The 23,046-nt window shown below is 44.9% G+C and overlaps 1 protein-coding gene across 1 annotated transcript in view; it reads left to right on the top strand.

Moving 5' to 3' along the window:
• Positions 1–23,046, top strand: part of LOC131483521 (LIM zinc-binding domain-containing Nebulette-like) — a 40,195-nt gene that overhangs the window by 13,903 nt on the left and 3,246 nt on the right. The window lies entirely within an intron of this gene.

Raw genomic sequence — 23,046 nt, forward strand, 5'->3', positions numbered from 1 at the left:
CCTTACCCCGCTGGCGTTCTGTCTCTCTTTCTTTCTCAAAAATAAACAAACATTAAAGAAAATATTTGTAGGGTCACCTAGGTGGCTCAGCCGGTTAAACGTCCGACTTCGGCTCAGGTCATGATCTCACGGTTTGTGAAGTCGAGCCCTGCATCGGGCCCTGTGCTGACAGCTCAGAGCCTGGAGCCTGCTTCAGACTCTATGTCTCCCTCTCTCTCTGCCCCTCCCCCACTTGTGTGTGCTCTCTCTCTTTGTCTCTGTCTTTCTCTCTCAAAAATAAACATTACAAACAACAACAAAAAAGATTTGTAAACTGTTTGCTGAATGCACACAGGAGGTGGGTGAGAGGACCTATTTGTGGAAGGAATCTTGATAGAATTCTCTAGATTTGTTCTTCATAAAAAAGCAAGTCTTTCCTACTAGCTAACCAGCATTTTTGAGAGCAGGAATTGTCCCAATTGCTTTAGTATACTCCAGCATCTACTGTGTGCTCAGTAGATGTCCCCTCGATAGAGCACATCGCCCAGCTAGCTCTGTCGGGACTGGCTGAGTCCCTCTGGCTGTCTGAGCAATTCAGCTCAACGGCAGGCCTCTCTGGCTGACAGAGCTGACTTGACAGGAGAGGATAGATTTCTTTCCATGAAGATCTTTGTGGCGATCCCAGCCGGACCCGGCTGTGCTTAGACTGATAACACACATGGATGGTAGCTACCGCTGGAGAGTTTAGGCAAAATATTGAAATTTATTGCTAGATTATTGGTCACTAATATGCAACTGAACAAAAGAAAACAGGAATAACATCTACGTAGGTACTTTGTAACAATCACTTTGTTATAACTATGTTTTTGAAAGTCTTAGAAATGAACTCTGGGGCTCCCGGGTGGCTCAGTCGGTTAAGCAAGCATATGACCCTTGATTTCAGCTCATGGTCTGTGAGTTCGAGCTCTGCGTCGGGCTCTGACAGCTGGAGCCTGCTTGGGATTCTCTCTCGCTCCCTCTCTCTCTCTGCCTCTCCCCCATGTGCTCTCTTTCTCTCGCTTTCTCAGAAATAAACATTAAAAAAAAGAGACATGAACCTTGTGTTTAGATATTAGGCAATGTGCATATTTATTTGCATATCTATATATTTTTCCTGGAAATAACAATGATTTATTTGCGGAAACAAAACGTGATCAGGGATTAACGCATTAATCCCTGATAAATGACGAGCCTTTACATTCTCTTATGGAAGAATTTAATTTTCTTTGGTGAATTTTTTCAATGCTCTGTCTCTTCTCTCGGATTTCCAGAACTTCAAAGGCAACTTATCAAGATCTGTGTTCTTCCCCCGTCCCTGTCCCCCATGCCAGCTCTCTCTCTCTCTCTCTCTCTGTTTAAAGTATTTTCTGTTGCCACTGACGTAGTTCTCTGATTTTCTTAACATTAAGTGCAATTCTATTTAAAAATTTCTAGATGCTTAAGGCACATAATAATTAAGGGTTATTCCTGTCAGGAATAGAAACACCATATTAGAACAGTTCTTCCTCAGAGGCTGCTAAAGAAGGAAAATCCTGTTTAGAGGGTTTGCCTCTGTGGGTTTTTTTTTTTTTTTTTTAAATGGCAGTTATGTAATGTCAGGCTTAATTGGCCAAGAGTCAGGAGGCTGGTTTATTTGTGCGTCTCTTGGGTCATATGTACCTGAGGGGTGAGTGGTCAGTGAACCCACCTGTAAATTGTACCTGGGGGCTATTTCCCAAGAAGCGTCCTGCATAACGACAGTGTCACAGATGTTGAAAGACAAGCATATTGGTTTTTCTTTATACGCTGTTGGGTATATAACAGACACTGAATGAACATGCGTGGATTGACTGTAAAAGTACATTTATTCCGAATGGGAGCAGCCCTTCATTTGACAGGAAGCCTCCTTCCTGGCATCCTTCTCTGGTGGGTTAGCAGAGATTGCTACTCGGGATTTAAAAATTAATTCCCCAGCAGGAGAAAACAGGTGGGAACACAAAAGAGGTACTTGAATGGAGGAAGCGTCAAGCAATTCTCCAAAGGGACAGAGCAGAGGAGCGTTGATGACCTCATCCATCTGTACCAACGCAGAGACCCTCAAGGAGGTTCATGAGATCTGGCAGGGTCACCAGTGTGTGTGTGTGTGTGGGGGGGGGGGGGGGGGCGGGGACGAGCTGATAATGAAATTCTGGCAGCGGGGAGGCTGGCTGTGCTAAAAAAGAAACATGTCTAAAAGGTGGATCCACGTATAGAAAGAAAGACACTCGAAGGTGGAAGAATGACGGAGAACATGGGATGTGGGCACCGCTACAGGCAGGTGGGAAGAGATAACCACCCAAGCTCTCTCCGCACGTTTCCACTTCGGCGCAGAGGCAAGATGCAGCGGGGAAGGGAGGTTTAATGAGCCGCTGGAAGTGGGAGAGAGTATCAGTGGATCTTTTGCTGTGCCTTTTGCGTACAGTTTCACTGTTTTCAAGTTGCTACGGACTTCACGTGGGACATAAGGAAGGACTGGCTGGTGATGCCGCGGTCGCCAGGACTTTGGAACAAGCGGTCTCTGTTGCCTCGGGGTGAAGGGAGGGGTGGCTGGCCACGCCACAAGGCCGACTTCAGGAGAGCCCGGGGACTGTGTGCGAGCGGTCCTTGGCTGGCACTTGGCCTTCGTGTAGTTTACAGAGGAGAGGAAAGAAGGGATAGAGAGAAGGCTGACTCAGCGAGATAGAAGACTTGGAAAAATAAAGCTCTGATTGAAGGTGGGTTATTCCCACGAGTGAGAAAAGGGGAATGCCTCCTGAAACAAAAACCAAACCCCAAACCGAAAAGCCACATAGGGCATCCCCTGCGGGCTTTCTGAGCTCCGACGAGTACAGCACACTATGTGAAAGATGGTAAAAACTGAGAATTCAAGAACGTACCGACAGTAAGAATAGGGCCAAGCCAGCCGACGGCCGGGGTGAGCAAAGGCTCGCAAGAAATTCTAAAGACAAGCAAGTCTCAAATGCACGTCTATCCCGAGACAAGAGATGAACCGTGGCTGGGGGGAGACGCGGCAATGATAAACGAAGACAGAGAAGCAAGGAGAATTATTGGGTTGCTAGTTAGTTGTCATCCTCGCAACCAAGAAGAAGCCATTTCCAGCTAGAAAAGGTTCGCAGGCGTCATCAAGGAGTTAAAGTGAACGTGCGTCATTCATCGCGGAACTGGAAAACGTTCGGGTCTCCAGGTCCAGACGGATGGCACCTCGGGGACCTGAGGATCCCGTCCACCTGAAGCCCGTGATCCATGGCCCTGAACAACAAACGAGAGGGGACGTGGGGAGGGGGTTGGGGGTTAAGGGAACGGACTCCGGAGCTCCGCTGGGTTACTTCGCCTCACTGTGCCTCAGTTTCCTCGTCTGTGGACAGGTGATGCTTCCTCAGTCCACCTGTGGCAGGAGGTGGCTGTGCTCTGTCTGAAGACAGCAATGGTTCTTCCCGCCTCTTCCGGGGACTGGAAGGACCGAGTGAGGCAATCCGTGCAAACAGCTGACTCAGAGTTGATAACATGTAAGTATGAGTTATACTTGTTATTGCCTGGTCTTTTTGAGAAATTATCTGCAAAAGAGGGCTCCGTGAAAGTTCTGGAGAAGGCAAAATAGGCCTGGTTTAAAAATTTTTTTTTTTTTTTAACGTTTATTTATTTTTGAGACAGACAGAGACAGAGCATGAACAGGGGAGGGACAGAGAGAGAGGGAGACACAGAATCGGAAGCGGGCTCCAGGCTCTGAGCGGTCAGCCCAGAGCCCGACGCGGGGCTCAAACTCACGGACCACGAGATCGTGACCTGAGCTGAAGTCGGACGCCCAACCGACTGAGCCACCCAGGCGCCCCTAGGCCTGGTTTTAGAAAGCGGAAGAAGACACAGACTGTAGAAAGTACAGCCTAATAAATCTGACATTAATTCCTGGCGAAAGTCTCCTGTGGGTAAGCACAGGGATGGTCTACGGGACTCAAAGGAAAGAGACCTTGTAGCTTCTGTATTAGTTTGCTAGGCCTGCTGTGCAAAGCCACCAGTCTGGGTGGCTTACCTAACAGAAAGAGGTGTACTGTCTGCCAGTTCTGGGGGCTAGAAGTCTGAAATTAAGGTGTCCACGGATTGGTTTCTTCTGGGGGCTCTCAGGCCTCCCTCCTTGGCTTGTAGACGGCCGCCTCCTCCCCAAGTCTTTTCACATCATTATCCCTCTGTGTGTCTCTCTATGTCCAAATTTCCCCTTTTTATGGGAACAGCGGTCATATTGGATGAGGGCCCACCCTCATGACCTCATTCTAACCCGATTCCCTCTGGAAAGACTCTGCCTCAACATAAAGTCACATTCTGAGGCACTGGGAGTTAAGCCTTCACCCTATCTTTTTTTTAGGGGGTGGGGACCCAGTTCGGCCAACCCGTAACAGGTTCACCAACAAAAGTCAAGCAAAGCAAAATCAGCCTCATTTTTCTGACGGTACAGAAGAAGGGAGATATATGCAGGGTGAAGTTTGAATTTTTAAAAAGGCATTCAATGCTGGTAATCTTCATAAAGGAATTTCTAGTGGGTGTATTCTCTTTCCCTCTGTCTGCAGGCACTTGGTTTAATCTGCATTTGAATTACGTGGCTCTGTTTCTTCATTTGATGAGTATGCTCTCAAGACCTCACTATTGTTTTCAAGGTTTAATAATAATCGTGTCTTCCATCCAGGACCTTTACTTTGTGACATTATATGCATTGTAAGCTTCGGAAACAATTATGGAATTGTTCTCTGATGGATTGTCCCTGCTCATAAGAATGGTGTTAAAATATTTATTGGGAAATGAATTTCAGTTTCAAATGGAAAAGGCCAGAAGAAATATGGTTTAAAACTTCATCGAAAATGACACGGTTCTTGTCACTTTACTTTTAAGAAGGGGAAAAAAAAAATCTCATGACTGTGACCTAGGCTGTAAGTGCAGCTACAAGACTCTGGTGTGGAGATTTATAATTGCAATATTCCCGCGATTTAGGATTTATATTTCAATTTCAGAATTGAATTATTCATGTTACCATGAAACTTACTCAGATGGCTTTACTTTCTTTTATTATTTCATGAAGTAAGGAAGAATTTTATCTGGGTCTCAAGAGTTAGTTGAGTACACTTACTTCTGCAGTGCTGGCGTTTATATGGAAGTGTTGGGCGTCCCGAAGAAATGGTATATACTCGCGGTGCAGGTGGATCCTGTGATAAGGCTCGTGTTGGTCCTGGTTTGTTTTCAGTGGACACGCTCTCCAGTTAGCCTGTTCTCCCAGGTGAACTTTAATACCAGATAGAAATCTTACCCCAAAATAGCACTTCTCCTCCACCCTTGCACTCCTGCCCCGGACTTTGAAAACAAATCCCAAACACACGCCTCCTGTTTCCTCCTCACAATCAGATCTTAACTTCGAATGTCTCCTAGTACTGTTGATGTTTCTGTCTTGAATTAATTTTTTGATAACTCTTTGTCCATTTATACCTGGCTGCTTTTTGCACGGTGCTTATAACACTCCTGGCAGGACGCCTGATGGAAATCTCTTTGGGCCTTATGAAAAGGGACAAAACTGCTTCTCCCCAGTTACACTAGCACGCCCCTCTTCCCTCCCCCCAGCCCCCCAATAAATCAATGACTCTAGATTTTTTTTTTCCCCCTTCTAGTTTCTACTGGAGCTTTCTGTGTTTACCATTTGAGTGGCCAGAAATTCAGCCTTGGGGTATGATGGACATTCTTAACTTTTGTAATTCTATTTTTTTTTTTTTTTTTAACGTTTATTCATTTTGGAGAGACAGAGACAGAGCGTGAGTGGGGTAGGGGCAGAGAGAGAGGGAGACACAGAATCCAAAGCTGGCTCCAGGCTCTGAACTGTCAGCACAGAGCCTGACACGGGGCTCCAACTCACGGACTGTGAGATCATGACCTGAGCCGAAGTCGGACGCCCAACTGACTGAGCCACCCAGGCGCCCCCATTCTTAACTTTTCTAAAAGCCTTTGATCTCAAATAGGATTTCTGCCTGAAACTGTAGGGCAGTTACCTACCTGACTTTTAAGAGACAGCAAAGGCAGGTTGTCAGGCCCACTCCACCTCTGTCCTCATCGTGCAGTGGGGCTTAATCTCTACGGAGGCACCATCTGTGAGAAGAAAAGGGGAAGTCGTGTTTAGAAAGAACAGGGCACAGCCCTCTGTTTGTGGGAGCAGTAAGGGCCACCAGCGATGCCTCTCCAAGGGGCTCAGTCTGTTCTCATCTCTCTAGAACTGGGCAGCCTGCTGTTCTCGTCTTTTCAAATGTAACCATTGTTTGAGCTGGAACAAAGCCATGATTTCCTGGGTTTTGAGTGTGAGTTTAAATTTTTTTCTAATGTTTATTAATTTTTTTGAGAGAAAGAGCACAAGCAGGGGAGGGGCAGAGAGAGAGGGAGACACAGAATTGGGAGCAGACTCCAGGCTCTGAGCTGTCCGCACGGAGCCCTACGTTGGGGCTTGAACCCACGAATCTCGAGATCATGACCCGAGCCGAAGTCGGATGCTTAACTGACTGAGCCACCCAGGCACCCCACTGAGTGTGAATTTTAAAGTTGAACCGCTAAATTTTTACAGGCAAGATTTCAGAAGTGCTTGTGTGCTGTTTTTCAAATTGGAATGCAGTTTCAAATTATGTTAGACTTTTCTGTGAGATTCAGGTTTTGAATGAGAGTTTGGGAGGGACATTATTATTATTATTATTATTATTATTTTTTTTTTTTCTGTCTGTTAGCTTTAAACTTCAAGTAAAAAAAATTCCTCATGGTGAACATATGAAAGAGACTCTTCGCTGTGAAGATTCGTTTTATGATGTTGTTGAGGGAAATGCACATGCACCGTCTCTTTAACATTTTGAATAATGTTGGGAGTTGTGCTATTTTTTTTTTTTTGTACTTTTTTATATTGTGGATTTCTAAATGCACAGGTGCTATGAGACAGAGAGGAAAATTTTGTGTTATCGCTCATTTACATTAGGGCTCACTTTCTGAATTTGACTTCAGTGTTGCTTTAAAGGATATTTATGGTCTGTGTAGTATTAATGACATAAGGGCTTCTGAACTGGGAAATTGTTCTCTTCATCATTAAGTCAATGTTTAGTAAACATTTCTCAAAGTGCAACATTTCTGAAAACCGTATAGTCATGTATAGGCTCATTGTGAATTTCCTATTTTGCCTGCTCCATTTTATGTGGCCTTATTACATTATGCATCATTTAACAGATGTAAACGCAGCCCCGCATCTTACTTTTATGCTGCAAAAGACTTTTATTTTATTTCTGTGTATACTTATTTCAAGAAGTTAATTGGTAACGCATTAGCCTCTGTAACCTTGCTGTATGGCGTAGTCATGAGGGAACCAAGATTTGAAGTCAGACGTTTCAATTTGAGCTCTGGACTCCATTGGAAAGTCACTTCATGTCTCCAACTTTAGTTTTCTAATCTGTAAAATGAGGGTGGTAATAACACTGTCCCCCCCTGGAGTTGTTGAGAGGTTTACATGAGACAGTGCACGTAAAGTGCTTGACCCATTATCATTGCACATTTATGAGCTAGAAGATGTGCGGTGTGGGCTGAACAATTTGGGACTAGCCGACTGGAGATCTGGGATTCAAGGCCAGAGAAAATCCACAAAGGCTGGAAAGAGCCTTTCCAGCCGTTGGTTTCAACAACCAAGGAGACCCAGGACTTTGGTTTTAAGTACCTAAGGTGGTGTTGCTTTTCCATTGGGGTTTTCTGTTGTTCATATTGGTACAAACAAGGAAATGGGTACAGACGTTCTCCCCCTGCCCCGTGCCCCCCAAAGTCACGTTTTACTTTGGCAGAATACACAGGAAAAGGTTTGTGGTCATTGGTATTCTGGACTAGAACTTGATGCATCTATCTCTATATTTTCTCCAAACAGGAAGTTAAATTACTTCTGAGGTTCATGAGTTCTGAGGTTCATGAGTTCGGAGTGGAGTTTGGGCCTGGAACCAAGTATGTTACCAGATGTTGGCTGGGTTAGTTAAATGTTTGGATGGAATGATGTGCTTTTCCTTCTCTCTTTCGTTCGGCTTTTCTGTTCTCGATTAATGTTGGATGTTTGTTGCCAGTGGACCCCTCTGTCCTTATAGCCTGTGTCATGAGGTGTGGCCCCGGGGGCCTTGTGTGGCATTAGGGAGTGGGGGTGGGTTGATGCTTACTGGGTGCCACAGGAGTTGTTGGGATTAGTGGATTTTTTTAAATGTTTATTTATTTGTTTTGAGAGAAAGAGAGCACAAGCAGGGGAGGGGCAGGGAGAGAGAGAAAGAGAGAGGGAGAATCCCAAGCAGGCTCCACACTCAGCAGAGAGCCTGACACGGGGCTTGATCTCATGACTGTGAGATCATGACCTGAGCTGAAATCAAGAGTCGGACGTGTAACCCACTGAGCCACCGAGGCGCCCCGGGATTAGTGGAGTTTATTTCACTAAAAATTATTTTTTAATTTTTATTTAACTTGAGAGAGAGAGAGAGAGACAGGTAGAGAGACAGGGAGCGAGCAGGGGAGGGGCAGAGAGAGAGAGAGAGACACAGAATCCGAAGCAGGCTCCAGGCTCTGAGCTGTCAGCATAAAGCCTGACACAGGGCTCGAACCCATGAGCTGTGAGATCATGACCTGAGCTGAAGTCAGACGCTTGGCCGACTGAGCCACCCAGGCGCCCCAGTGGATTTTAAATCTGACACTAGAGTCATAACCGGAAGCTTAGTTTATAACCAGAAGCTTGGCATTGGGGGGAGAGGATGGCCAGATAAAAGAGGGTCCATCCTGGATTGCAGTTGTAGGCTCCTTGGAAGCTGAGGGGGATGGAAGTAAAATTGGGCTTGACTTTGTCTGCGTTCCTGTCAAGCCCAGTAAGGCTCATCTCTGCTGTCCCATTCCGTGAATGGTAGAATTTCAGTCCCTTCTTTTTTTTTTTTTTTTTTTTTTTTCTTTTAAATTTTTTTTTTTTCTCCACGTTTTTATTTATTTTTGGGACAGAGAGAGACAGAGCATGAACGGGGGAGGGGCAGAGAGAGAGGGAGACACAGAATCGGAAACAGGCTCCAGGCTCCGAGCCATCAGCCCAGAGCCCGACGCGGGGCTCGAACTCACGGACCGCGAGATCGTGACCTGGCTGAAGTCGGACGCTTAACCGACTGCGCCACCCAGGCGCCCCCTTTTTTTTTTTTTTTAAATTTTTTTTTTTTTTTTAGTCCCTTCTTTATTTATGCGTTCAGTGGTGAAATTCACTTGTTTAGTTAGTATTGATTGACTGCCTACCATGACCAGACACTGTCCTAAGTATTGGGGAATACTGCAGTGAACAAAGCAGACAAAAATCTCTGCCCGCACGGAGTTTCCATTTTTAGAGGGAAGAAGTGGACAATATACACAACAAAGCAATAAGTAACATTAGAAAGTGATAAGTACTATGGAGAAAAATCAGGCAAAGAAGGGAGATAGAGTGTCAGAGGGTCAGGCGGGGGTTGGAGGGTGGCTTGCAACTTAGAATAAGCTGGCCAGAGAAATCGTGTTCTTACATTTGAGCAAAACTTGGGGGAGGCGAGAGAGCGAGCTCTGGGGAGACCCAGACCAAGGAAATAATAGCAAGGACACACAGAGAACCCTGGGAGTGTAGGAGAGACGAGCCAGTCGGGGAGCTCGTGGCGAGCGCCGGCAGAGGTGAGTGGGAGAGCCGGAGGGCAGCCAGCTAGTGGGGTGTGGGGGGTGGGGAGCAAGGGGGAGTGCCAATGGGGGGCGTGAAGGGCCTTTAGACTATTATAGGGACCCTGGAATTGGGGTAGCGGTGATTGAGCAGGTGCTGCTGGGGGCACTGAGCCACAGGAGTGACATGATGTGTGATAGGTTTTTAACAGGATCACTCTGTCTGCTGTGAAAGTAATGTACCTACTCTAAGCCAAAAAAAAGGCTTTTTGTATGTGTGCGTGCGTGCGTGTGTGCGTGTGTGCCAAAGGGACGGTCACATGGAGGGTGTGCGGATAGCATCCTTAGTGTAAAACGGGAGTATATTATCATCAAATCGAAGCCCGAGTCCTCGAGGGAGTTTTATCCCCCAGGGGTAGCTAGGACACGAGGGTCTGTGGAAAGGGGCAGTACAGGGGCTTTCCGTCATCATCGGTGACTGCATTTGACTTAAGCAGGGTGGACACATTGTGCACGTTGTTTTATTTCCTGGAAGTAAGTTGGGCCTCGACTGCTTTGGAAGGGGTTTGGAAAAATCCTGTAGACTGATGGAGTCTTGTGGATTTCCCGACAGACAACCCCATTCTTTCCCGTGCCCTCCCGCATTCCATCCTCCCCTTCCTGCCCTTCCGTGATGATCAGGGGTGAGGGCATTGCCCTAACAGACTGTATATTTCTGAGTGGTGGTCATTAATTTTCCTCGGCTTGGCTGAAGAAACCTTCCCGTCACCTCTTTTGAACGTCGAGCACCGCCTTGGCGTGAATGAGTTTGACAACAGAACCTTGTTCTGCAGCAAGAGGTTGGCCTGGTTCCACTTCCTATTAATTTTCTTGTACAATTAAGGCACCTAGGAAAATAGTTGAAGAAAGTTTCCATTTTGTGGGCTAATAATAAATGCCACAAGGTAGGTTGCCGGTATTTTGGCTTGGGTTGTGATTTTTGTACGGAAGGCGTACGAACGATGGTTACCATGAAGGTGAATTAGAAGCACATAATGACTTGCCTTTTGAACTTTGGAAATCCGGAAATCGATTTACACAGATAATTGTTCTGAAGTTTTCACATCTCACTTTTGTATTTGCCGAACATCCTCGCTAGTTTCGCTTCTTGGAAGGGCAAATGTTTGGAGACACGTTGTATATTCTCCAGCGCTCAAGACTTGAGTTCCCTCCCCCCTCACAGTCTGTAATTGTGCAGGTTTGTGGATGGAGCCAGTCTGCGGGGACTCAGCCCCTCCTTTCAGTTTTAATTAGTTGTGAAATATTAGCAGGAAGGCAAAGTTATTTTACGTTGAAGTGACTTTTTTGGGAAGTGGCAAATTAAATTTTATGGTAGCAGCTGTTCGGAGTGGAATTTGTCAGAAAGTTGATGAGAAGTGAATGCTTCCAATACTCAGATATAAATCCTCAGCTTAAAAAAGGTACAAGCTGCGAATAAATGAGGGTGTTGAAATACAGAAAAATGTTTTTGTAAATACATGTTTTAAAACCTAAGCACTGTGTTTTTTTACATTACAGCCTAAGTCTTTCAAAAACAATGATTGCTCTGATTTTGCAATGGGAGTCTTTGTTTAGTTTAGAAGCCAATAATGACATGCTAAAAAAGAAAACATAGCCTAGTAGGGAAGCTCCCTAATGGTGAGCATACTGGAGAAAGAAAGGAACAGGACCTTTGAACATGCTGTTCCTCTTCCTGGAGTACCGCCTTCCTCACCCCTACCTCCCACGGACGTAACTTTGCCTCCTTGATGACTTTCCCTCACTTGCCCGACCTCAGCTCTCAACAGGGATGTCTTCCTGACTTGGCTAGTTCTTTCTACTGTAAACTCCTACAAGCCTTATACAGTTCCTCTTAGCACTTACTTTATATTTACTTGAATAATTCTTTATTCTTCGAACTGCCTGAGATAAGACAGAGTTTCCTTATTATCTTCTGTTATTATCGTGTCATTGCTGCCTTCGTACAATGCCTGGCACACCGATAACTGTTCAGTGAAGGAGTCCATAAATGAATTGAGTTTGGGAGGCTAGAGGAAGGCTGGTCCAAAGATTTCGGCCCATGGCCTCAAGTCCAAATGCCTTTGGGGCTGGGCAGCCAAAGTAAATGAGCGGAGTAGACTTTTGAAGCAATGGGACGTGCTGGGCAAACCAGATAGAATGTCTGGGGCGGGGCCCTGCTGAGTGGATGCTGTCTTACCTCCTTCAGTGGCGACTCCTTCTTTCTACCACAGGGATGTGGGCTTGGATGGTGGCAAATTTGAAGGACTCCCCAGGCAGATGGGCTGGGGTGGGTGGACTTAAATAGTAGAGAGAACTGGGAAGGAAGGATACTGGAGGGCATGGAGTGCCAGGAAGGTTTCTGAGCAGAGGCGAAAGATTGTCAGATCAGGAAGTGTTTAGGAAGGAAATTTTGACAGCGTGGGAAGCCTTCAAGTGGATCTGGAGACTTGTGGGTTCGCAGGCTAACGTAATAGTCCACACTGGAGCTAAGTGAGCCAGGGCCCTGGGAGAAGTGTGGTGGTGGAACCAATAATTTACTGTCTGGCAATATTTTTGCAAATACAGAGACAAACACTTATCAGAAGGATAGATTTCTGAAAATTCTGCTACTCTTCATCAAAGCCTTTCTGGAAACAACAGAAATGGCCACTGGAAAAGGAAATCATGAGGTAAGGTCAGGTTGCTGTGGCTTGAGGATTGAGTGGGAGGTGAGAAAAGAACACCAGTGAGGGGAGACTCCTCTTTCGAGAAGTTTTTCAAAATAGGAAGAAAAGAAACGAGAGCAGAGGCCGGGGTAGAGGAAACTACCAGAAAGATCCAAGGGCATGGATTTACTGTGCCAGTGAGGGTCCCTTCTTGGGAGATCATGAGAGCACAGCAGAGTGGGTGAAGGTGTCCAGCCTCTGAGGTGGAGATGGCCAGTGGACGGAGAGGTCTTGCCCTGGGGCCGAGGAGGCGGACGCCCAAAGAGGAGAGAGCGTGAGGTTGGGGTTTTGCTTTGGGGGGGAGATGTGTGTTGGACGTAGTGCTGAAAGGCACTTCCATTTCCGCTTTTATCACAGATTTTATTAGCAGGTGCTAAAGAAATATTCTTGGAAAGATTGAGGGAAAGTGTCCCTTGCTTTCCCTTCTGACTTGAAAGCTCACCAGATGCCTCAGACGCCTCCTGAAACCTTGAATAAAAGCGGCCTCAAAACTATGCCATGGAGGATGTTTCGGACCCGCGGATGGCCAGAAGCCACTGCTGTTCTGTGTGCGATCCTGCTTTGCGTAAAAGTCCCAGGCCCGTGTCCCAGAACTTTGGTACTCAGCTGCACCTGATGTGGGTCTGAAAATAATAGGTTGGTAATAAAGTAGAGTAAAATATTATGGAACCACTGCAGACATTCAGTAATGCCCTTGGAATTGGGGAATGCCTGAAGTTTGCTAGCACTTTGTCAGTTAAAACATTTTTTTTACTTTACCAGGCCCTTGCTATTTTTCCATCACGCCAAGGTCTTTTCAGACTTTCTCGTAATAAGTCAACAAATCTATTTCAAAAGTGTTTGTTACTAAGCAACGGTTACTAAGAGCGCCTGTAATTAAGATGAAAGTTCCAAGGTAACTCTGCCCAAACACAGCCCTGTTTTTCAGCATTTTCTGATAAAGCGAGTGTAGGGCGAATACAAGTGAAAGAGGACCGGTTCAATGAGAGCGCCGTGCCCGACATTTCGGAACGTGTTGGCTGTCCCCTGGCTTATCTGGGACAGAGTGTTTGTGTTTTGCAAATCAGCCGGTAATTTTTCCCCGTGTGCCTGCCATGCGTGTTCCTGGTGTGAACAGGTGACTGCCCGGTGGAGGCAGGGCCCCCGCAAGGCTGTGGCTCGGCGGCCACGTGGTACCAGGCTCATGGCCCCTGCCGTGCGCACCGGGGAAGAGGGAGGAGCACGGCGAGCGCCACGTGAACTCAGCTGCCTCCGCAGCTATGACTGACCTAGATTACGCAGCAAAGCAGGCGTGTTCTGCACTTTGTTTAACAGCGCACAGTGTCCTTTTCTCTTGGTGATTTGTAAAGGAAGGCTCAGATGAATTTTTTCCTATTCATCGCGCCTGGCTCATAGCAGGCACTTCACAAATGCTCCTCTCTCCCTTCCCGCTCCATTCTGTTCCAGGGGCCAGGGGTGGAGGGTAGGGTTTCCATGACAACCTGTTGTTGAATGACCTCTTTTTAGACCTGTCGTTAGATGCCCAGTAGATGTCTAGAGAGCCAAGCCTCACCTAATGGAAGGCTTTGCGGTAAAAGAGGAATCAGTCTGTCCCAGTCAACAAGCCATTGCTGAGTGACCCCCCAGCTGCCTACAGACTTGGTGACCCCCTGAGGGTCTGCTTGCTGGCTGGCAGTCACTGTGAGCAGGATGAGTGTCAGCCACCAAAGAGCGCTGGCCAGTAAGTACCTCACGTTTATGATCTTGGGTAAGTCATCACCACCCAAGTTTCCTCCTTACATCGGGGACGGTAACATCTGCCTGGCTCGTATGGTAGGGTTGTGATGAGAATTAGATGAGATAGGGTATGTAAAAGTGCTAGGTGAAGCTGTATGTGTATTCATTCATTCAAAAGATATTTACTAAGTGACTCCTACGTGCCAGGCACTTTCCGTTTCATAATGTATTCCATGTCAGAAAAAAGAAATAGATCTACTTAATTTTTTAAAAAGGTTTATTTATTTTAAGAGAGAGAGAGAGAGAGAGAGAGAGAGCATGCATGGCAGAGAGAGACGGGAGGAGAGAGAGAGAATCCCAAGCAGGCTCTGTACCATCAACACAGAGCCCGATGCAGGGCTTGAACTCAAGAACCATGAGAACATGACCTGAGCTGAAATCAAGAGTCGGACACTGAACCACCTGAGCCATCCAGGGGCCCCTACTTATTCTTTTTATTGTCCCTTTAATATTCCATCGTTTAGGGATATCAAGTAATTTATTTAACCACCCTCCAATTAAGGGAACAGTGTTGCCTGAACATCTTTATACATATATTTTTGGCGTATGTGAGAACATGCCTTTGGGAGGGGATTGTAAGAGATCTTGCCAGATTAAAAGTATGCATATTTAATTCTTTGTTGGCTACCACGAAATTCCCCCAAAAGATAATGACAACCTTCCCACTGAAATATATGTACTACCCATCTTCCTATACCCTTGCTAATACAATCTTTTAAATTTTGCCAATCTGTTGGATGAAAAATAATTTCTGAAGGTTGTGTTATTTTCACGTCCTTGATTTATTAAAGGAGCGGCTTTTCGTCTTTGTTGGCCATCTTTACTTCTTCTGTGATTAGCCTTTTCAGCTACTTCTTTATCTACTGGGAGATAGATCTTCTTTGTAATTTGAAAGGTGTTTTATATATTTAAAACATATTTGATTTTACTTACTTTTCCATTGAAATGACAGGTCCACAGTTAAATGCTATCTTTCAGAGTAGGTAAGAGGCATCCGAAGCTGAAAATAGCTAGTTACATACAGGTCACGTGGCCAATTATTGATGGGACTTGATTAGGCACTAGGCTTCTCTTGGTCCAGTCTGCTTTTCTTTGAGCACAAAGCATTATTTGGGAGGCTTAGCAGGCCCAAGAAGGTGGGTTATCTTGGTGGGGCAGGTGGAAGTCTGGAAGCAGCAAGAGAGAGGGCATTGGGTTACAGAAGGGAGGCAAGACTGAAGGAGAACTTCTCCAAATGTCTGTGGCCTTTTCATCTTAGTCCGCAGGTGTTCCCTAATCCTGGGAAAACTGGAAGGGGACTGGGGGATTGAGAGCTGCTGACCGTGTCTTTGCTCCTTAGGGGGCGATCGATGGAAAGGCCAAGGAGCCTCTGCGGGGTGCCGCTTTCCCTCCCTGCAAGGGCAATACTGCCTCTGCTGCCTTTGCGTTGCGGAGACTAGAGAATGTTATTATTCTTAATAATCACAAGAGAAACAGTACAGAGATCCTCTTATTTGAGTTTTCTACAATACCTCATTTGAATAATCGTAACTTTTGTTCTGATTGAATAATTACCGTTTCCTTCTCTGTGTAAAAGAGTAAACTATGATATAGTTTTTCTGAAATGGCCTAATTTTAGACTTTTCCTCCCTTCTTCTCTTGATCTGGCTTGTTATGTATGTACAATGGGGCTAGGTCCTAAGATGGAAATTCTAGATTTTTTTTTTTTTTTTTTTTTTTTTTTAAGGCTGGAAGCAACTTCAGGGGCCATTTGGTTTAATTTACCTGTTGAGCAGGTGGAGAAGCCAAGATTTTGGGAATCGGGGTGGTTTGATTAAAAGATTACCCAGTCTTCCAGACTAAGGATTAACACTGGGGACTCTTCAATTTTATTAGGCTTCTGGTTGTGCCATTTAACATCCTTCTGATGTTTGTCTAGTTTTTTCCTCCAGATTTCTTACCTTGAAAATGAGGGTGGTTGTACTTGTTTCATTGAATTGTTGTACTAAGTATTCAATAAAGCACTTCTCATGTTTGAGTTTTAACCTCCATGTCTGCGTGGTTTTGAAAGCCCCTCAGCTTCCATTGTGCATATAACATGTGCTTAGCCAACACTTACTGAATTAATGAAAGGGTAAGGTAATTGTTATGTATTTCTGTGCTTCAGTCACACACACACACACACACACACACACACACACACACACACACATTCTTAGTCTCACAGTCACCAATGTATAACCACTTCAAGGTTATATAGGGTGTCTCCTGGTTTCAGACATGAGAATATTTGAAATATTCAGAGTAAAAAAATTCCCCCATGACTTCAAAGAATTTAGAGAAGAGGCTACCACGACTTCCTTACATGGTCAATTTTGACTTTTGATCATTGATCCTGTTAGAAAACATCTTTGTCTGTTTTAGTTTCTGTTTCACAGGCTGCTATTGATTCCTGTTCTCTCTTCTTCTATGGTGAGCGCTCTGTTACGCCCCTTGGCCGGTAGTTTTCCCCTGGAGTGAGAGGTAAGGCGGCCTGTTGTGCAGAGCGCCCTCACGATCCCAGTAAGGCAAGCTGGAATCTGCAGGGTTATAGCACGTGGAGCGGTTCAGCCAATAGAAGGGGCTGGCGCAACCCAGAGTGAAGCCAGACTTGGTGGGTCTGTTTGGTCGTCGTCTCTGTAGAGAAGGTCCAGGCACATTTGAAGTCAGGTTATCTGCATATTGGGACCGCCACCCACAGGGAATGCTTGGGAATGATGGATTATATTACCAAGGAGAATGCTAAGAGAATTGCTGTTCCTACTGAATGAGGTCTTTTGTCCTGGCACAAAGCGTGATTCACAACTCCTTAGTCCTGGGCTGGCTGGGGTTGAGATGTGGGTACCAGGGGTGGGAACTGCCTTCTACCTAGGAGCATTTGGTTTTAGATCAAGAGAGAGATTTTCCAGAAGATGAGTTATGCTGAAGTGGGTGGGGCGGGCCGGGGCTGGGTATCCAGAATGTGGGCTCCTTTGGCAGGGCATGGCGGGGGTGGGGGGGACCTTGGGGCAGGCGTTTGCAGTGGGCATTCTACCTTCTTGGTGTCAGTGCTGTCGTCTGACCGGACGCAATTGACTTTGGGTTCAAAGTAGAAGAAAGCTTAACATACTTTAAGTCCTTTTTTGTCCTCTAATTTTCAGACTTTTCTTAAGAACGTGACGTTTTCCTCTTGTCTGTTTTTACTCAGTTCTACTCTTGTCTCTCAGATTCATTTTTCCAGTTTTTTATCGTCTTTTTGTGCTGCTTTGTCAGTGGGTGATTTTTGGTGTTCAAGGGTGGCATGTTTTTGAACTGCTACTTTAATATCAGTTCTTCTTTAATGTTGATTTTGACATAATACTAGGCATTTAGCAAAGTTGCACGAGTTTTGCCAAGAATTCCTGTATACCTTTCACCAGGGTTCTCCAATGACATTGTAATACGTTTGTATTATCCTTTTCCTCTTTTGTCTTTTTTCCTCCCTGAATTACTGAGATGAGTGTAGACACAGTGTCTCTTTGTCCCTAAATACTTAACTCTGTGTTTCCTAAAAACAAAAGAATTCTCTTACATAAATACCATCCCGTTTTCAAAATTGGGAAACTAACGTTAATACCATAGTACTATCTAATCCACTGATCTATCTCATTCAGATTTTCCCAGTTTAAATAATAATGTCATTTTTAGTGAAAGAAAATCTCAGATCATGCACTTTATAGAACTGTCAGGCCCTTTGGTCTTTAATTTGGAAGAGTTCATCTTCCCTTTTTTCCTTTTTTTGTGATGGTGACATATTTGAGGACTTTTCTTCTTTCCTTTTTTTGTACAATGCCTCTTCTTTTATAGTTGATGTCTTCTCATGATTAGATTCAGGTTATGCATTTTTGGCAGAACTAAAATTAATATTAATTTTAAGTGAATATTAGTCTTAATATTAATTTATTAAAGTAAAAAAACTAGATTTATTTAGTTATTTTAAAGTCTATTTTACTTAATTTTGAGAGAGCGAGTGAGCATGGGAGGGGCAGAGAGAGAAGGGAGAGAGAGAGAATCCCAAGCAGGCTCTGCATTGTCAGCGCAGAGCCCAGTGTGGGGTTCGAACTCACAAACTGTGAGACCATGACCTGAGCCGAAATCGAGAATTGGATGCTTAACTGACAGAGAAGTGAGCCATCCAGGTGCCTCAAACTAGATTTATTTTTATTTTATGCCTTTATTTTACTTAAAATACGTGTCATTCTGTTTATGGATCTCATAAGTCATATATAATTTTTTTTTTTAACGTTTGTTTATTTTTGAGACAGAGAGAGACAGAGCATGAATGGGGGAGGGGCAGAGAGAGAGGGAGACACAGAACTGGAAGCAGGCTCCAGGCTCTGAGCCATCAGCCCAGAGCCCGACGCGGGGCTCGAACTCACGGTCCGTGAGATCGTGACCTGAGCTGAAGTCGGACGCTCAACCGACTGAGCCACCCAGGCGCCCCTCATAAGTCATATATAAAATAAGAACAAACAGATTTTGGGTGTATGCTTTAAATAATGGCCAATAAATTCATGTTGCAAGGACTGAATTCCCATTTTTTCATTTAGTTTATGAGAGAATCACATTTCCTTCAACATTTAAATTTGCACTTGTGAATTAATATATCTGATCTTTTTAATCACTTCAAATGCCTACTGACCCAAACCTAAAGGTATTAGCAAAAAAACCACTTAAGTAATTCTTATAAATTTAAAAATTAAACTCATAAATACAGAGAATCTCTCATCTTCCGAAGCATTCTAATACTGTTTGAGAACACCCATATTTTCACCTTGTCGTCAATGACAAGCCTAAAATCAAGTACAATCTGGTACATTCTCAAAGATGTTGGATTCTTAAGCATTCCATGCAGTTTAATACCTAACGTACAAAGATTATTCTGAACTCAACACAAGACTATTAATACTGTGGCTTTCACTAACTTTAGTGTGTCTATATTTAATCCCAAATCTTATCAAGACACATGCTCACTGTGGGTAAAAAGAGGTATGTGAGAGGCTGAGGTCGCCACGCAAACTGTTGAGGTGCCCGGGCCACTCTCCAGTTGTTTATCTGGCAGGGACTTGGGGTCAAGGAGGCATATCTCCAGGTTCTTTTTGAATTGCCAGTAAGTCCATTTTATGATCACTATGACAACAGGAGACTAAGCCCTTTATAGTTGCTATGACAACAGAGAGCAGTCCACACCCTTCAGATGTGATGGTATTTTCAGCCTCGATCTCCTGGGTCGATACCCTCATGTCCTTTGGCCTGATTTAGGTAGACATACATCTGTGCCCTCATGCAGGCTGCAGCTAGTTTCCTCCCTTGCTCGATTACATTCTGCATTTCTTCAGCTCTTGGCAACATTATGTAGTCATTTTATTCCATCTGATTGGATTTTGCATCTCGTTTCAAATCTTTGGCCACAAGTCTAAAGCTTCACGTTAATGAAAATGTCTGTATCTGATTTCTCCATGTTAGTTGGAATTATAGCCTTGAGAGTTTGGCTTAGATTCCCAGAAAGAGTTCCACTAGTGCTGTGTAACTTGATGGTGAAAATTCCTAGGCCAGCCGCTGCTCTTAGGATCTGAGCGCTCTGTGCGTGTATTGTAACTAGAGACGGACAAAGTGTGACCTCCTTTGACTTTTGTGATTGGCTTGCTTTTGAACAGACTTGAAGGCTTAATTGCAGTTGCATAGAGAGACTCAAATAGGAATAGATCCTGTATAAGAATATCACAAAGTCACGGATAGAGGCCACCACTTATTATGATGTGCTATTTACTTTTGGTAATCTAATTTCATTTTGCTTACGTACAGTGTTTGGGGTAGTGGTAGCCATTTTTTTCTTGGCAGACATTCTGTGCAATTATTACTTTTCTGGTTCTCCAGCTTACCATCCATCTGTTTTTGTCATCATCTGTTGTCTCTGGTCTGGCTCATCTCCCCCTTTGACATCTTGTTGAACCCTGAGCCTTCTTTTGGTTTATCTATAATCTGTGCATTGCTTATATTCGCTATGTTTTTTTTTTTTTTTTAAACCTTGTAATCATGGTAGAGCCATAGTTGATGGCCTATTTATTTTAAAGAGATCTTCTCTCTGTCTCCCGGAGGAGCCCTTCAATTTTACCTTCTGGGCCACCACATGTTTAGCTTGGTAGGAACCCAAAGGCCATCAAGTCTCCCTACCTTACAGGGTCATTTCTTGTATGTGTCCCATCTCTTGTTGGTCTTGGAAATTCCAAGCAGAAAATAGACACAGATTATGGGTGTGAGTTGGGACAATGCCATCCATTGTCTCAACGATGCAAGAGTGTCTTGGCATCTACTGTTTGAAGACGCCAGTTTGATGTTCCTTCCAACTTTGCCTTTATGATATAATCATCGTTAACCCTGTAGAAGGGAGGCCTGGCAAAGACGAGCTGATTACCATCCATTAGAAATCCCACTAGCCATCATAATGTTCCCACTATGCTCAGCTCTTCTCCACGTGCTCAGTTATGCTTTTGCTTAGGTGGTGCCACCTCTAGGAAGTGGCCAACGAGGCAGGAACCTCTGTGACCATGACTTTGAGTGGATTTATTTTAAAGGCTGAAAAGCCAGGAGGAAATTAGCAGTAGCAGCAGCAGCAGCAGTCATGGGGCACGTAGCCACTGAATGGGATCATTTGGTAAACTGGACTTGTTTTTCCCCTGGTTTTTTTTTTTTTTTTTTTTTTAATATTTATTTAATTTTTGAGAGAGAGAGAGAGCAAGTGAGCAAATGTGTGAGCAGGTGGGGGACATAGAGAGAGGGGGACAGAGGATCCAAAGCAGGCTCTGCGATGACAGCAGAGAGCCCGACGCGGGGCTCCAACTCACGAACCATGAGATCATGACCTGACCCGCAGTCGGACGCTTAACTGACTGAGCCACCCGGGTGCCCCGCCCTCATTTTTTCAGAGTTATAAATGAACACCAAGCCTGTGTGAACAATTAAGCATGAAGACTAAGCATGCAAGGATAGTGTAGTTGAATACAGCAAAGTTGTTTGGACGAATATTTCCTATCTACATACTCTTCTAGTGCTAATAGTGATAATAATTATTATTTAGATCCCAGATGCCAGCTACTTTGAAGAATTGTTTCACTGAGTTCTAACCATCTTCTGAGATGAGTCTTGCAATTATCTGCAGTTTTGCAAGCAGGAGGTCAAGTACGTGGGGAAAGAAAGAAGTACGTTGCAGAGAGCTGATGGTGGTAGGGTGGCCACTGAGGACACAGGACTGTCAGAGCTGACACCGGGACGTCCCAGGCAAGCAGGGGTGTTTGGCCACCCTACTTGCACAAGAAGCCCTCATCGTGTAGACCCATCGGTGACTCTGCTCTGCATGCAGAAGCCCGGGCCGTGTGTCCCAGGCCAGGTGAATAGCCCAACAGGTAGGATCCGGATGTCCGTTGGAGACATTCCTACTCCTTCGTGCAGGAGCCCTTTGTGGTATAGTTTCTTTGGCTCTTCAGGCTCATTCCCTGCGGCTGAAGGAGGCTGAGTGCAGGTAGCCTCCCCTGGCCTGAGAGGTAGCCTCTCGATGCCTCCTTGTGTCAAATATTATTGTCCCAGAATCATCGCCAGCTCTTTTATTCTCTCTCTCATTCTCCACCGAGGCTGTAACTCAGGTGCGGTGTACTGAGGCCGGAGAAGTTAGTTAGGTCTTAAAACAGCCCCTTGGGCAGTAAGGATGGGAAAACACCGGAGAAAGGGGTTTAGGGAGGTTGGGGAGGATGGGCGGTCCTGTTGGCAGAGGCCCTGTGGCCTCACCTCACCCAGTGGCTCCGCTCTTTTATTAGCTTTCTGCATTCAGTTTGGAAGAGGGAAATGTGTTTTCTTGAGTGAGGAATGTCCCGAGGGTGGAGTTCAGGCTGCTTTGCTCTCAGCTTGGGCTCTGGGATAAAACAGGGCCTACAGACACAGCTCTGTTTGAACTAAAATGACTCACAAGGGGTGTCCGTGGAGGAAATGAGGGAGTTCACTGGAACCTGAAGAAGGCTTGCCCTCAGTCGAGGGTGGACTGAGCTCATGGTCAAGCTGAAGGAAATAATTTTTGGTTTTTAAAAAAGGTATAAGATATTGACATGTGCGTACATAGACGGCAGTCTGAGAGGACTTCTTAAAAGGAATTCTGAAAACCGTTTTAAGCTGTAGAATCAGAGGAGCATACCTGACAGATGAAAAGGGGGCGGTGTTCTTCTGGAAAAACAAATCCTGATGTTTGCCATAATAGCGTCAGAGCTCAGCAATCACCCAGTACATGATTTGATTCCAGAATGTTTCCTATTTTATTATATGTTGCAAATGCTAATGGTAAAATTTTAATTGTATTTTGCGTGTGCCAATATTAAAATATTACATATACTAATATTAACATACCAGTATTAAATTTTCAATTGCCGAACACACAACAGTTGGTGGGCTAGTTGGGAAGATGGGAAGGGAAATGTTCCAGAAGCCTTCCAATGGATGGGAAATCACCGTAGAATGGGAACTTGTCCAAACCTGGGATAATTAGGGATTGACAGTGAAAAAGATAGCCCTTAGAAGAGATACTTACAGTTGTTTATGATATGGGTTTACGTGGATTGAATGGTGTCTCCTACTATTTATGAGATGGGTAGGAAATTCCTGGAAAAATCGACATGGAGGGAATTAACCCCTGCCCTCTGACTCCAGGCTTACAAAGTGTTTCTAACACTGTTGCTGAAATGACCTGGAAACAAAAACACTATGGAGAAAGAATACTTTGCCCTTATCAGGTAGCTTA

This window comes from Neofelis nebulosa, chromosome 8, assembly GCF_028018385.1.
Source record: "Neofelis nebulosa isolate mNeoNeb1 chromosome 8, mNeoNeb1.pri, whole genome shotgun sequence".
Classification (NCBI taxonomy): domain Eukaryota; kingdom Metazoa; phylum Chordata; class Mammalia; order Carnivora; family Felidae; genus Neofelis; species Neofelis nebulosa.